This window comes from Elephas maximus, chromosome 25 (genome assembly GCF_024166365.1).
Source record: "Elephas maximus indicus isolate mEleMax1 chromosome 25, mEleMax1 primary haplotype, whole genome shotgun sequence".
Classification (NCBI taxonomy): domain Eukaryota; kingdom Metazoa; phylum Chordata; class Mammalia; order Proboscidea; family Elephantidae; genus Elephas; species Elephas maximus.
In genome coordinates, this window is record NC_064843.1 from 42,956,338 (window position 1) to 42,971,873 (window position 15,536).

Genomic DNA, 15,536 nt, shown 5'->3' on the forward strand with positions numbered 1-15,536 from the left:
GGCGCTCACTATTCCCTTACCCATTTAAGGCTTTCTCCTGCAAGCACCTGAGACTCTCTGAGGGCATTCTCTGGTCTTTGGAGCCTGCTTGGCACACGGGCAGGCTGGAATGCCGGGGAGTCAACCATCCTGGGAGTGGCCCTGAATTAATGAGAGATGTGAGTTAATGGATAAATGTTCCAGCTTCCTCTCCCTCATAGCAGACAACCCTGGGGTGTGTTCTTTACTATCCCAAAGGGTCACCCAGCAGAACTGAGTCCCCAGTTGTTCACAGTGGTAACCTGTTCACAAAGCCCTCTCTATTGGCTGCCTTCCCCGCCCTACCTCACTTCTCCATTTCTGTCCTGGTTCTTCCTGAGATCACCTCCCAAATAAACTACTTACATGTGAATCCTTGTCTCAGGGTCTGCCTCTGGGGGACTTCAAACTAAGATAATGTAGGAGCTGGACTAAGAGCTAAAATACCCATGAATTTTATGAAATCCAATTTATTTTAATCCTATATGATTCAGTTTGATAGTCCTTTATGGAGCATGTGTAAATCCTGAATTCTAAAAAGGCATAATGCCATCTCTGTCTTCAAGAGCCCTCACAGGTAAAACACTTAAATAACTATATCTTAGAACTCTAATGTTGGTGGGCAGGGGCCCTACTCTGGGGGTATCTGGCTAACTGTGGCCTGTTGTTGTATGCTCTTGAGTTGATTCCGACTCATAGCAATCTTATAGGACAGAGTAGAACTGCGCCATAGGGTTTCCTAGGCTATCATCTTTATGGGAGAAGATCACCAGGTCTCTTCTCCCGTGGAGTGGTTGGTGGGTTAGAATCAACAAACTTTTGGTTAACCACTGATCACTTTAACCATTGCCCCACCATGGCTCCTAAATGTGACTTGAATCCCCAATTTGATGGCTCCGGAGAGTCCCAAAACGTCCTACCAATCTCTTCAAATTCTCAACTACAGATTGGGCACAAAATCCATGTCCACAGAAATCCGATCACACACGTTTTGAAACGTTAGCCATTTTAGAGGAGCTTTGCAATAGCATGCAAAGAATCACATCACTCACAACTCTTCCCAGCACTGCTGAAGACACACCTCCTAGAGCTCCATCTCTTCCGTGGGCCTCTTTCATTGTGGGCTGTCCACAAGCCCTTGGCTCAGCTTCATCCTGATCGCTTTCCTTCTGGTGAAAAGCTGGCCAGGCTGGCCAACCTTCCCCAGGGCTCTTTAGAAACTAGACTGAATAACACTTTCTCCTTCTTAAAAACCGAAGTTCACCCTGACCTTGAAGTTATCCTAAACTCTCCTCTTTCTCTTATCTTTCAAATCCAATATGGCAACAAAACATATTGGCTCAACTTTCATAATACATCAGACCACCCCTCACCTTCTCCACTGCTACTATCCTGGCTCGAGCCACCATCATCTCTTGTCTTGATTAGTGCAATGGCCTCCTGACAGGTCTCATTACTTCCAACCTTGTTCCCACACAGGAGGAAAATTATCTTTCTAACATTGTAGGCCAGGTCAGTTTATAAACTCCTCTTTTCTCAAAACCTTCCAGAATCTCCCATCTCATTCAGAGTAAAGTGTAGAACCTTTCTATGGTATGCAAGGTTGTGGTCTAGCCCCCATTAAGACTTTGACTTTAGGATCTACTGTTCTTCCCCTAACTCATTTTGATCCAGCCCTAAGCAAGCTCATACCTCAGGGCCTTCATATTTGCCTTTCCCTCTACCTGGAATGCTTTTCCTCAACATGGCTCATTCCTCCTGTACTTGGGATTCCTACTCAGAGAGACCTACCCTGACCACTCACTGTCACACCCTAGTGCCTTACTCTGCTTTATTCGTCCACCTGATATATTGAATATATATGTATTTTCTTTAATTGGTTCATTCTTTTTCTCACCGTACCAGCTAGTAAACTTCTTGTGATCAAGGACTTTGTTTTTCTTAGTTTAGTAACTCTAGTGTCGAACACATGGAAAGTGTTATATAAAATATTTGCTGAGTGAATGAATGAATTTCAACCTCGAGGAAGTGTGGGGCTCCCAGGGCTGCTCCTGGGCCTTGGCCTGCTGAGACAAGACAATAATATTACAATTGTGTTGCCGATGGTAAAGTTGAAACTAGTAAGACCCATTGCTTGAGCTGGGGGCACAGGTGAGATCACATCTCTTGCATATAAATCAATCCTTTTAGCCCTGACCTGCTCAGATTAATGGTAATTCGGTATATTTCTTTGGACTGAATTATCTGTGACTCCCGGGGATTTACACAGTCCAGTGATGACTGTGTTGCTTCCAGAATCCTACGGAGAGAGCTGAGGAGACTGACTAGCCACTAGCCCTTGACCCTACACCTGCCACATAGATGGTGTTATTGAAAAAAGTTCCTGACACTGTCCAAGGGCCCTTTGTTCAACGCTGCAGGGTCCCAGACTGTGGGGCCAGAAACAGAGGAGGCATCTCTTGCCAGTGTTGCCCTCAGCGGTGATCACTGTGGGTCTGGTGCCCTGAAGGGCTGTCTTTGCCTTTTGTAGGTATCTCATTTAAGTGAAATCATACAATATTTGTCATTTTGTGTCTGACTTATTTCACTCAGTATAGTGTTAACAGGGTTCATCCACATCATAGCATATATCAGAACTCCATTTCTCTTTATGGCTGAATAATATTCTATCGTATATATATGTCATATTTTGTTTATCCATTCATCTGTTGACAGACTAGAATTTCTTTTGACCACACTGTAGTTTTCCTTCAAGGTTTGTGTTTTGGCTGGATGTTTTTATTGGCAGACATCAATGCCACATTATCCGTCACTTTTCAGTCTTCTTCGAGCTGTTGTGAGACTGTAGAAAGTATAGCATTACCTGTGCTGGGTTGGGACTGCTCCTTCACCACAGGGTGGAAGTGTAGGTGCCCATGCATCTTCAGCATTCTGTCTGCTGATGGTCTATCACAGACATTTGTCCGGAAGATCAAGGGTCTCAGGCCTGACAAAGTGTCTGTTGCCACGATGGATAAAGTTTCCCCAGCATTTCCATGAGTGGTGTTCCAGGCTATTGTTGAAGCATGGATCTAGGACTATACAACACTTCTTCAGATTTCCATCTGTACCCAGAACGCTGGCAATGTGAACAAGCTGGTTGTAGTTATTCTATCCCTAGAAAAAATATTCCTTTTGAAAGACCATGTGTGCCAATGTACAGTCCTAACTCCACACGTCTGTAATCATACGCCAATGGTCCACAGGGAGCTCTAGCCATCTGAGGCTACACATCATAGTCCTGAGCAGTATGCCAGAACCCTACCAGCCCCCAGTCTACCAGTCGCAGCCTTTTCTGTTGGTGACGTTGGGCGGGTTTTCATCTCTGTGCATGACCCCCTTGCTTTGACAGGAATCTAGAGCCTCAACTGATATCAAAGTCTGCCAGTGTCAATCAGCCTAATGACGTTTGTTCCACTCTGAAGGTTCTCCAGAATTTTAACTTCTCACGCTATCTTCTTTTTCTTCACTGGCTTGAGAATTTTTACAACCATTCTCTTACTGTTGGTGATGTTGAAGGCCTCAAATACTATCCTGCACTGTAACCAGGCCTTGGCAGGCCAGAGGAGGGACGCTGGGGGGCACAAAAGGAAGTGGAATCAGGCAGCAGCTCTGAGTCTGAATCCCAGCTCCATCACCTGAGAGTTGTGTGGCCTTGGGCAAGTCATTTAGCCTCTCTAGCTTCAGTTTCCTTATCTGTAAAATGAGGGTGAAATGACACTGAGTGCTCAATACATGTTTGTTGAATGGATGAGTGAATGAATGAACTAACAAACCAGCTGATGGCTTGAATTTTGCCAGTTGACTTGTGAGCATTGCAATATTAAGGTAAACACTCTCTGTCAGGACTGCCTGGTCTCTCCTCTCTGCCACTGCCAGGCAAAAGTCCCTGGTAGCCTATGATTGCTTTTCTCTTTATTGGTGGTTGGCTTCATCTCCATTTAAAATGGTGAGCTCTCTGAGGATGGCGACTAGATCATCTCCTCCTGTCTCCCCCTCAGTTTGTCAGATACTCACTAAATGGTCACTAACCAACTTGTCCTATTTAACCAAAGTGACCACTGAATGCTTATGTGGAGAGAGCAGAGGCCAGGTCTGAGAGGAGCCCTTGAGAGTTGGACTGTGGACACAGCTTCTGCCCTCCCCAGCCACCTGGGAAGTTCACTCTTGTGTCCTTGATCTGGAAGAGCTTGGAGTGGCTGAAGTATTAACTTACATGTGGAGTAAAGACAGGAGAGCTGCAGGGAGTGGACTCACAGGGGCAGGAGAGAAAGGCCAACGAAAAGGAAATACGGTAGTCCCCGACTTATGACATATTTGACTTACGAAGAACCACACTTATGACCGTCCTTTTTTTTTTTTGGTACATCTTATCATCAGTGGAGCCCTGTGGCGCAGTGGTTAACAACTCCGGTGTTAACTAAAAGGCCAGCAGTTGAAACCCACCAGCCACTCTTTGGAAACCCCTATGGGGCAGTTCTTCTCTGTCCTATAGGGTTGCTATCAGTTGGAGCCAACTCGGTGATGGCACCCAACAACAACAACAACATGTTTCCAGGTGATGTCAACACTGCTGGTCCAAGAACCACACTTTGAGTAGCAAGGACTTAAGCAGTACCACCCCTTCATACCTCCCAACACACGCACTTATGCGTGTGCATGCGCTCGCGCGCACACACACACACACACACACACACACACTGTACATACATCACCAGTGAAAAAAATTTCACGTAAGAAGTTATTTGAGATCCCATGGAAAACCATTAACCGATTGGCTAAACTTGTCATTTTCACTTAGCTCCACTATGGAGCTGAAAAACAAAACCAAACCAAAAAAGACGACTTCAAAAATCCAAATGCTTCTAATTTATTTTTGGCATGGGGATCTAGGTTATGTCAAAAATTAATAATAAAGACCTTTAGACTTTGTAAATAATTTTCTGTATTTCAGAACAAAAAAATTTAGTATTTAAAACACTGTAAGAGTTTATTTATCCTCCTGAAGTTGTACCTTAAAATGTCTCCCTGGCTAGAGGGTCCAGGACAGAGTTGGATTGAAAAATGTAGAACAAAATTCCAACTCAAAAAGAAAGACCAGCCTTGCTGGCCTGACAGAGACTGGAGAAACCCTGAGAGTATGGCCCCCGAACACCCTTTTAGCTCAGTAATGAGGCCACTCCTGAGGTTCACCCTTCAGCCAAAGATTGAACAGGCCCATGGAACAAAACAAGACTAAAGGGACACATCAGCCCTGGGGCAGAGACTGGAACGCAGGACGGAACAGGAAAGCTGGTAATAGGGAACCCAGGGATGAGCAGGGAGAGTGCTGACGTGTCATGGGGTTGTTAACTGATGTCATACAACAATGTGTGTACTAATTGTTTGATGAGAAACTAGTTTGTTCAGTAAACCTTCATCTAAAGTTCAATTAAAAAAAAAAAGTCTCCCTGGGGAGGAATCACAATACCCTGGGGAAGAAATGGATTATTCAGTAAATGATGCTGGGACAATTGTTTAGTGACTTGAAAAAAGAAATCAATTTATAGTCTCATCTCACTGTACACCAAAATAAATTTCAAATGCATCAAAGAACCAAATATAATATAAAAAAGACTATAAAAGCAAAAAATAATCTCTAGATAGGGAATACTTGATAAGATTAAAAGAATTAGAAGGAATCATAAAAGAAAAATTATGAATTTTATAAGACAACATTTAAAATTTGTAGTTCTCCCTGCTCCCACCCTATCATAATTAAACAGAAATGAACGTTGTTATGGAAGAATATAATTATCAATGCAATCAAGATACAGAACTGTTCTATCAACTCTATGCATTTGTCAAAACTTATAGAACTATATCCCCACATCAGCAAGTTCCCAGAGGCACCTCAGAAGAAAGGCCTGGTGATCTGCTTCTGAAAGATCACAGCCTTGAAAATCTTACAGAGTGCAGTTCTACTCTGAAACATATGGTGTCTCCATGAGTCGGAACCGACTCAACAATAACTGGCTTGGTTCAGTTTAGCCTCCGCAAGCTAGAAAGGCAAGGAAATGGATTCCTAGAGCCTTTACAAGCAACCAGGTCTGTTGACATTTTGACAGTCAGTAAAAATAATTTCAGTTGTTGGGCCTCCAGAACCTCAAGAGAGCTCATTTGTTTTGTTTTAAGTCACCAAATTTGTGGTAATTTGTTACAGCAGCAATAGGAAACTAATACAGGCAGCAAAACAGTCTTCCTGACAAACGAGAGTATCAATAGTGCAACTTCTTTTGCCACATTTTTACAATTTGTCAAAAAGCTATAAAAACTGTACAGCTGTTGATTTAGTGATTTCATATCTAGAATTCTATCACAAGGAGATAATTTGACAAAGGAAAAGGTTCTTGCACGAAAATGCTCATCACTATCATAATAGCAACAAACTGGAAACAAAAATTTCAACAGAAAGAGCAAGATTGAATAAACTACAGACTATCTTAAACTAGATCATCATTAAGCTATAAAATATTTTATTAAAATATTGAGAAACACTATATTATATAAATAGTATACTAAGAGCTAGAATCAGGATATAAAAGAATATATGCACTATGATCTCAACTGTGTAAAAATATACAGATAAAAGATTTGAAAGATAGAGGCTAAAATATTTATAGGGTGTAGATGATTATTTTTATTCACTTGACTGCTCTGTCTTTTCCAGATTTTCTATTATGAGTGGGTATTAGTTTCACAGTAAAATAATTAATAAGATCAATTAGTGGGCCCGTTGGAAATGGAGGGCAGGGACCCCTGTGTCTTGGGGCTGGTGGCCTCACATCCCTAAGGAAATAGGAGATCTAAGGAGGCTGTTTAGGGACAAAGGCAGAGAAAAAGGGAGAAGGGAGTGCAGGGGTCTCAAGGGCCGCATGGTAAAACCAGGTGGTAGCAGAAGGGTAGTGAAGGGTGACCTTCTGTCAAGGAGGGACATTTGACTTTGATTTAAGAGATATCTATGGCAACTGATTAGCAAATTTGGGAGAAAATCAGTTTAGATCTTCACATACTTCACAAAATAAATTTCATGAGGAAGAAAAGTAGAGTGGGCACCTTTGACTGCCCATCCAATATCCACTTCCCCTGCCATTTTCTGACAGAACCCTAGCATTGTACTGATATCCCCCCTGCCCCCACTCACTCCATGTATGTAAGGTAAGCACATCCTAGCCCCAGCTGGAGGTGGGTTGTGGGGTGGCTCTCACTAGTCTAAGCCATTCATGAAAAACCCATTCCACTTCTATCACTTACTAATGAAGATCAAAGATCACAGTATGGATTACGCTTCAACATAAAGAAAACAAAAATCCTCACAACGGGACCAATAAGCAACATCATGATAAATGGAGAAAAGATTGAAGTTATCAAAGATTTCATTTTACTCGGATCCACAATCAATACCCATGGAAGCAGAAGTCAATAAATCAAATGACGCATTGCATTGGGCAAACCTGCTGCAAAAGACCTCTTTAAAGTGTTAAAAACCAAGAATGTCACCTTCAGGACTAGAATGCACCTGACCCAAGCTTTTCAATCATCTCATATGCATGCAAAAGCTGGATGATGAATAAGGAAGACCAAAGAAGAATTGATGCCTTTGAATTGTTGGCAAAGAATATTGAATATACCGTGGACTGCCAAAAGAACAAACAAACCTGTTTTGGAAGAAGTACAGCCAGAATGGTCCTTAGAAGTGAGGATGGCAACACTTAGCCTCCTATAATTTGGACATGTTATCAGGAAGGACCAGTCCCTGGAGAAGGACATCATGCTTGGTAAAGTAGAGGGTTAGCGAAAAAGAGGAAGACGCTCAACGAGATGGATTGACACGGTGGCTGCAACGATGGGCTTAAGCAGAACAACAATTGTGAGGATGGGGCAGGACTGGGCAGTGTTCCGTTCTGTTGTACATAGGGTCGCTATGAGTTGGAACCAACTGAATGGCACCTAACAACAACAACAACAACAACAACAACAACAACTCCTATCAATGTATGTTTCCAGAACTCAGATTTAACTCCTGTGATCACAGAGCCTAAAACAATGCTCTATCATAAGGAGATTATTTGACAAAAGAAAAGTTCTTACATGAAAATGTTATCATCATAGTAGCAACAGACTGGAAACAAAATTTTCGACAAAAAGAAAAACATTGAATGAACTACAGATGATCTTAGGGTAGATTATCATTAAGCTATAAAATATTTAGGAATATTTTATAAAAATATTGGGAAACACTATATTATCAATAGCGTCATTGGCAGGGTGCTGGGGGATATGGACTGCACCGGGTGACACTGTCAGAGGGAGCGACACTGAAATGACTGTCTATAAAAATATCCCTGCGGTTAGTTATAACAATAAAAACATTTTTCATGCAAGCCCAGCTTACATGTATTAATATACCCACAAGGCGAAAACTCTATGCTAATTTCCTATTTGAACCTTCTAACGCCCTCCGACAGAGCTGTCATTATTATCCAATTACAATGACCCGTCAAATCGCATGGTTTTGTCTGCACTCGGTCCAAGCACCTGCTGTTGTTTTCGTTACTGCCCGTGTTTTTACAGTCCCTGATTTTGTCAAATTTTCTGGCGTTTTAGCTACAGTATTGTGGTAATTATTATTTGTGAACCTATATCAATAACTTCTTTTTGTGGATGAAGGAGTAATTAAAGGGAAAGAGGAGTGATATATGGGAATTACGACTTATGAGTAATATTAGTACAAAAAACATTACTAAGGATTCTCTATGGTCTGGTACGGGAGGAGGCCCACAGGGTGGGGGGTGACACTATGAGTTACTGCACTGGGTGACACCACCCTAGCGACATCCATGCATATTATATAAATATTATAAATAGTAAGAGCCAGGATATAAAATTCAATAAATATTGATGAATGAGGCAATCAACACTTGACATTCCCCTAGTGATTGTTATAGGTCTAGGGTGGACACATGACCTAGCTTGGTCCAATCAAACAAAAAAGAGGGACTTATATGGTTAGAGGAACTTTCTCTGTGTCCTGCAGACTTTGAACAAGAAAGCATGCTGGTCTAGTTGCTGTTGGGCGCCATCTTGCCACCTTGAGAAGCCAGCATGAGAGCAAAGCCCTCACTCAGAAGAGGGCAGAGCTGAGGGAATCTTCAAGAAAAGGAACCAGAGCTTGCCCTACCTCTGTACTTCTAGTTACGTGAGTTAATAGATTTAGATTTCCTTTTTGTTTAGGACCATTTGTGTTGGAATTTCTAATGTAGAGTATAACAACAGTCCAAGCATTTTTAACGGAAAACGTCAAAATATTTGGAATATACAGAATTCCAATTATTGAGGGCTTACCCTGGGTCAGGCACTGTGGTGAGCATTTTAGTAAAATTACACAGGTGGTTCATAACTGGGTACAGATTTTTACCCAGAGAAGGGGCCAGCTGCTTGGTAAGAAAAGGCAGCCACCTTCTTGGTCCTGAAAAGGTTATACGAGTGGCTGTCTTACCTTATATGGTGAATAGAACCTATTGTCTTGGGTTAGGGTGTGCATCAATCAGGATGGGGTACTTTATGCTGCAATAACAAACAACTCCAAAAACAAAGGTTGATTTCTTGCTATGCTACATGTCCATCAAGAAGAGGCAAGAGACTATACATTGTGTCTCTCAGGGACCTACGCTGATGAAGCAGCCACAAACTCAAACTCAAATTGCTAGAGTTAAAGAAAGAGCTCTGGAGAGTGTCACATAGGCAATTAAAGCACAAAACCACAAGATAGGGGTTCATGGACTTGCAACTTGTCAATTCACAGGCCCCCATACTCAGAAAGGCCCCATGCTTGGTTTAATGCTCTTGAAATTATTCTTTTTGAGAAAAGGTCTCCATGTTTTCATTTTGTACCAGGCCCTGTTGTTCTTAGATGCCGTCGAGTCAGTTCTGACTCATGGTGATCCTAAGTACAACAGAATGAAACGCTGCCTGGTCCTGCACCATCCTCACAATCATTGTTATGCTTGAGCCCATTGTTGCAGTCACTGTGTCAATCCATCTTATTGAGGATCTTCCTCTTTTTTGCTGACCCTCTACTTTTCCAAGCATGATGTCCTTTAGGGACCGATCCCTCCTGATACCATGTCCGAAGTATGTAAGACAAAGTCTTGCCATCCTCGCTTCTAAGGCGGTACTTCTTCCAAGACAGATTTATTTGTTCTTTTGGCAGTCCATGGTATATTCAATATTCTTTGCCAACATTGTAATTCAAAGGCATCAATTCTTCTTTGGTCTTCCTTATTCATTGTCCATCTTTCACATGCTGGGCCCTACTGGGATAATTATGTAGTCAGTCTTGGTGATATATGTTACTTCTACCCACATCTCATTGGCCAGAACTGGTCACATGGTCCCACCCAAACACGAGGGGGCATAGCAGTGCATTTCTACTTTATGCTGGACAAGAGAAAGGACCAGAAATACATGAACAGCACAATAGACAACAAGCCTCTTGTCGTAAGTCTTTTGTTTTGTGAGATGGAGGGGAAGCTCTCTTTGCTCTTGGTATGCAGAGCTCTGGTTAGCAAGGGATTTATAGACCAAGGGTTCTTTCCAGAGCCCATGAAACTTTTCCCTGGAGGTGGGCCTTGCCTAGTTGCTGTGCCGTTGCTGTCCTTCCATGCTCCTGCCAGCCAAATCCCTTGCCTTGGATTCTAAGGCAGGCTCCAAAAAGTAAATTCATTTTAGTGAAGTCTCCACTTTCCAGTATGATGCTCTGGTACTCATCCCATTTAAGAGGATGAATGTGTAGTCCCTTTGTCAAACAACGAATTCTTCAGAAAATGGAAAAATTATCCTGAATTTACTCTTTGGTTCTGTCAAACTTGTCAAATAGGTTTGCTTCAAGGAGCCTGCCCGCATTTGGCCAGGCCTAAAAACTTCTGCAAACTATCTCGGAGCGTATGATCTTTTCGTCCTCACAGAGCAGTGACGTGTAGGGTAGGGGCCCCAGGGGATGCAGAAGGACCAGAATGGTCTGTAGTCTGGATGTCCTTCATCACTCAGCCCCAGACGGGTTTTTTTTTTTTTTTTTTTTTAATAAACTCCAAAGAAATAAATGATAAGGGGTTTTAAAAAGAAAAGCCAGTGGGGCAGCCTGCAGCATCCCACTCCCTGGCACCTCATTCTCCCCACCCTTGGCTCTCAGCACATGGCAGGACCCAAGGCCTAGTCCCCAGGGACCTGATCTCCAGCCTCCTTAGCCACTTTGGACCCAAGGGTTCTGCCCCAAGGTCCAGCCAGGCCAAGAGTGGTCAGCAGAGCACAAGAGTCCAAATGACCCACATTCTCAGAGATAAGGTCCTGATTTGTTGACTCAAGGGCTTGGTTTTTCTCTAAATAAACTTTCCTGCTTCAAAAAGTTTTCTTTCAACTGGAGCTGAGTGTTTCCTTGTTACTGTTTCCCGGAGAGAAGCTTGTCTTTGGCTTTTTATACATTTCTATAAACTGTTCCCACACTCGCACCCGCAACAGACCGACCTCCTCCAACTCCCCTTGGACTGGCCACGGGAGGGTGGATGCCGGGGCTACGATGGAAATGGCACGTTCTTTTGGAGTCAAATGCGGTTCAGTAGGGGTGAGAGAAAGAGGGGGTCCTTTTACAAATACAGGAAACTTGGGGAATTGAGGATGGACAATGTTCTGAGTTTATAATGAATAGGCAACTCAACTGTAAGAGGGTCAGTCACACTGACTCCATTTTAAAGATGAGGAAATGGAAGCTCAGTGGGAGGTGGGAGGAAACCCCGGTGGTGTAGTGGTTAAGAGTGTGGCTGCTAAAGCAAAAGGTTGGCAGATTGAATCTACCAGGTGCTCCTTGGAAACCCTATGGGGGCAGTTCTACTCTGTCCCATAGGGTTGCTATGAGTCAGAATTGACTTTAAGGCAAAGGGTTTGGTCTGTTTTTTTTTTTTTTTTGGGCAGGGGAGTGACCCATCTAAGACTGTGCTCTGACTGAGAGAGGAATAGAGTTCAGTACAAGGACTCAGCCCCATGCTTCTCTGACTCTCTGATTGACAGTGCAAGCTGATTGCTCTATCAGTTAGCTATCGCCACATAACAAACTACCCCACAACTTAGTGGCTTAAAACAACAGCTATTTACTTAGTTTATGATTTCTATGAGTTGATCATGTTGGCTAGGCTCAGCTGGGCAGCTCCTCTGCTGGTCTTGCCTGGCCTCCCCTCTGAGTCTGGAGTCAGCTAAGATTTGATGACCTCACTCACATGATTAGCGATTGGCTGTCTGTTGGCGGGTGTGATGGGGGTAGCTGAACTACGTGTCTTTTCATGCTCTGGAGGCTAGCTTGGGCTTGTGCACGGGGTGGGAGTTGTAGGTTTCCCAAGATCAGCAAGAGAGAAAAATTCAACGCACAAGCACTTTTCAAGTCCCTGCTTGCATTGTGTTTACTACTGTTTGGTTAGTCGAAGCAAGTCACATGGCCAAGCTCAGATCCAAGGGGGTGGAGAAAGATTCTACCTCTTGATGGGAGGAACTGCAAAGTCACTTGGCAAGGGTGTAGAGACAGGGAGGGGAAGAACTTTTGGTCATTTTTGAAGCTACCACAGTTACAAACAGTGCAATGGCCCACCAGACCACTTGATGGAGGGAAGAGAGCCCTAGCGTGACCTGCAGTTCAGTGTCCAGCTCTCTGTTGCTGCCCTGCACTTCGGTGTATGCAATATCTTGGTTCAATCCATTCCTGCAAGAATCTTGGGTTGTTGGGACATCGGACAGGTAAGTTTTGATGTGGGGGAAAAGGATGGGAGGAAAGGAACAGAGGCTAGAGTAATGCCCTGGGCTACCAGAGCAGCTCTGCTGCAAACAGGCTTGTGTAACGTGGTGGGAATTGGGCTGAAAACAATGCTCCATGACTTACGTTCTGCCATAGACCCTTGAACTGAACCACACTGTCCCCACCCTTCAAGGTGGGACTGCCCGTCAATAACATTTCTTCAGCCCTGTCTAATTATCCTTCAACTGGTTCCCAGGACCCTCCAACTGTGGAGCAACTTGCTGACCCCCTCCTTTTTTTCACTGAGACATCACATGCTGTATACACTACCCCCAGTGGTTAAGAGTTCAGCTGCTAACCAAAAGATCGGCAGTTCGAATCTACCAGCTGCTCCTCGGAAACCCTGTGGGGCAGTTCTACTCTGTCCTGTGGGATTGCTATGAGTTGGAATGGAATCTATGGCAACTGGTTTGGGGGCTCAAAGACATTTGAAGTATAAATGAACATGGAGAGGTCAGACCTAACAAAAAGAATGAAGCTCTAAGGATGGAAAATTAAATATAGTGGGTGGCCTGCCTGTGAGAACATAACATAATTTGGGACAAGTAGGTTGTGGTAGGCGATATTCCTTGAGGCCTCCTGTATTATCTGAAAGTTTTCATTGCATTTCTTGGTATATTAAATCTGGGCAATTAGGAGGTCCTAAAACAGTGCTTTCAATCCAGAAGCACATAGTGCCTTGAATTCTGAATTTGACCATTGGAAGGGAGCTTGGAGAGAAAAAATGAGATCCCTTCCCATTCATAGGGAGCTTTAGGGCAAGGGGTCTGAAAGGAAAAGGTACCAGAGGAGAACACGGCACAGCCAATATTAGGATCTTGATCTCATGACACAATGCAACCAGCATTTATTTAGTACCAACTGTATGTAGGCATTGCTGTGCTCATGTGTATCATCTCACTTAGTTCATACAAGAACCTGTAGTGGACGCTGTTGGTGCCCAGGCTAAAAGACCCAGCCCAGTTGCTGCAGGCATTGGTTACAAACAGCTCACCCCTGGTGTCTTCTCTGGAGGGCTGCCCTTGGCTGATGGGAGCTGCCTTGCAGAAGAAGCCTGGGAGATTATGGCTACCCCTGGGGGCATTAATTACTCACTAACTGGGGGTATAACAGCTCAGCTCCCTTGCTCTGGGAGAGACAACTTTGAGGTACCATTCGTGTTCTAGAGCTCCTGTGGATTAGGCTGAGGCCGGATTCCAGTTGAGAACAAATCCTTTCTTAGCTCCTCCCCCTGCCCTGCCAGGCATCCTCCGCCCCTTTTAACCTGAGAGTCCCCTCCTCCAAGCCAGTGAGCCACATACAACTGAATCCTTGTCTCAGGCTCCGCTTCAGGGAAACTGACCCAAGAAAAACCCTAGATAGTGTTAGCCTGAAGTCACACAGCTTGTGAAGGAGAGAGTCAGGACTGGGACCCAGATCTTCTATCTTCAAGTTTACTGCTCTTGCCAGTTCAACCCCACTCCCCCTCTCCATTTCTGGGTTTGGTATCTTATGGACACTCTAGTAATATTCCCAGGATTTTTTTGCTCCTGGGCTCAGCATTTGGGAAACATTAAATATCCATATTCCGTATGGCTACCCTCCCTGCCTCTATGAAGACTCACAGGAACCCCTGGGCAGTGACTCTGGGTGGGGGTCTCCCCACACAGCTGTTGAACAGGCCCTGAGGCTGCAGGGATCCCAGAGACTGGTAGGGGCTGAGGAGTCACCAGAGCTCAGGTTTGCAGGAGAAAGGCATGTGGTGGACGTCTGGCCTATCGATGTCTGCTTCCCTATCTGGTGTCCCTCCTGTTATCCTGGGTGCAAACATGTGGTGGGAAGCCCTGTTTTGAGTTGACTGCCTCCTAAGGCCTTTGCAAGTATTATCTTGTTTAATCCTTACGCCATTTTACAGATGGGGAAACGGGGGCTCAGAGAGGGACGGTGTCTTGGTCAAGGTCATCCAGCTGGAAAGTGGCTCAGCAGATACGCAAGTCTATAGAAATGCACTGTGTAAACTAGTGGACGCCATCTTCCGAAGTGTTCTTCCTGTCTCCCTGTGAGAGCTTTTGCCCCTAGGTGGTTCTTTCCGGAGGGCCCAGGACACACCCCTCAGTGCCCTGCTGCGCTTGCCCCGAAGGACTGGCTGGTCCAGTGGTGAGCCTCCGAATATCCAGAGGTGTGGCCTGGGCCTCATGTTTCCCAGACACACCCCTGCCAAGTGTTGCCCTGAGGCCTGGGCAGTTGGGGGCTGTGACTCACGTCCAGTGTTTTAGAGCAGAGCTCTCAAACTATCTGTGCTGAAGGACCAGTTTCTTTTTTTTTTTTTTTTAATTTCCAGTCTGTCATGGACTGATGCCTTTGTGAAATACAATAAAATATGAATTACTAGGAAAATGAAATGTTAAAAAAAGACACAAAATAAAACCCAAATATATATATATTTTAAATTGGATTCAAAGACATAAAATTAGGCTATCAAATTGCTATTGAATTTCCTAAACAGTTGCTCTCAGTTTCTGTGCTAACCTTGTCATGGACCCACAACACTCAGCTTCTGCAATGGCACTGCTGGGTGACCGCATTTGTGTCGCCTGCATTAGAGGACACCTCTTCCACCACA

At 44.1% G+C, this 15,536-nt stretch overlaps 1 pseudogene; it reads right to left on the minus strand.

Annotated features, from left to right (window-relative positions):
* Positions 1-2,834: 2,834 nt before the first annotated feature.
* LOC126067354 (casein kinase II subunit alpha'-like) lies at positions 2,835-15,110 on the minus strand (annotated as a pseudogene).
* Between the last annotated feature and the right edge of the window lie 426 nt (positions 15,111-15,536).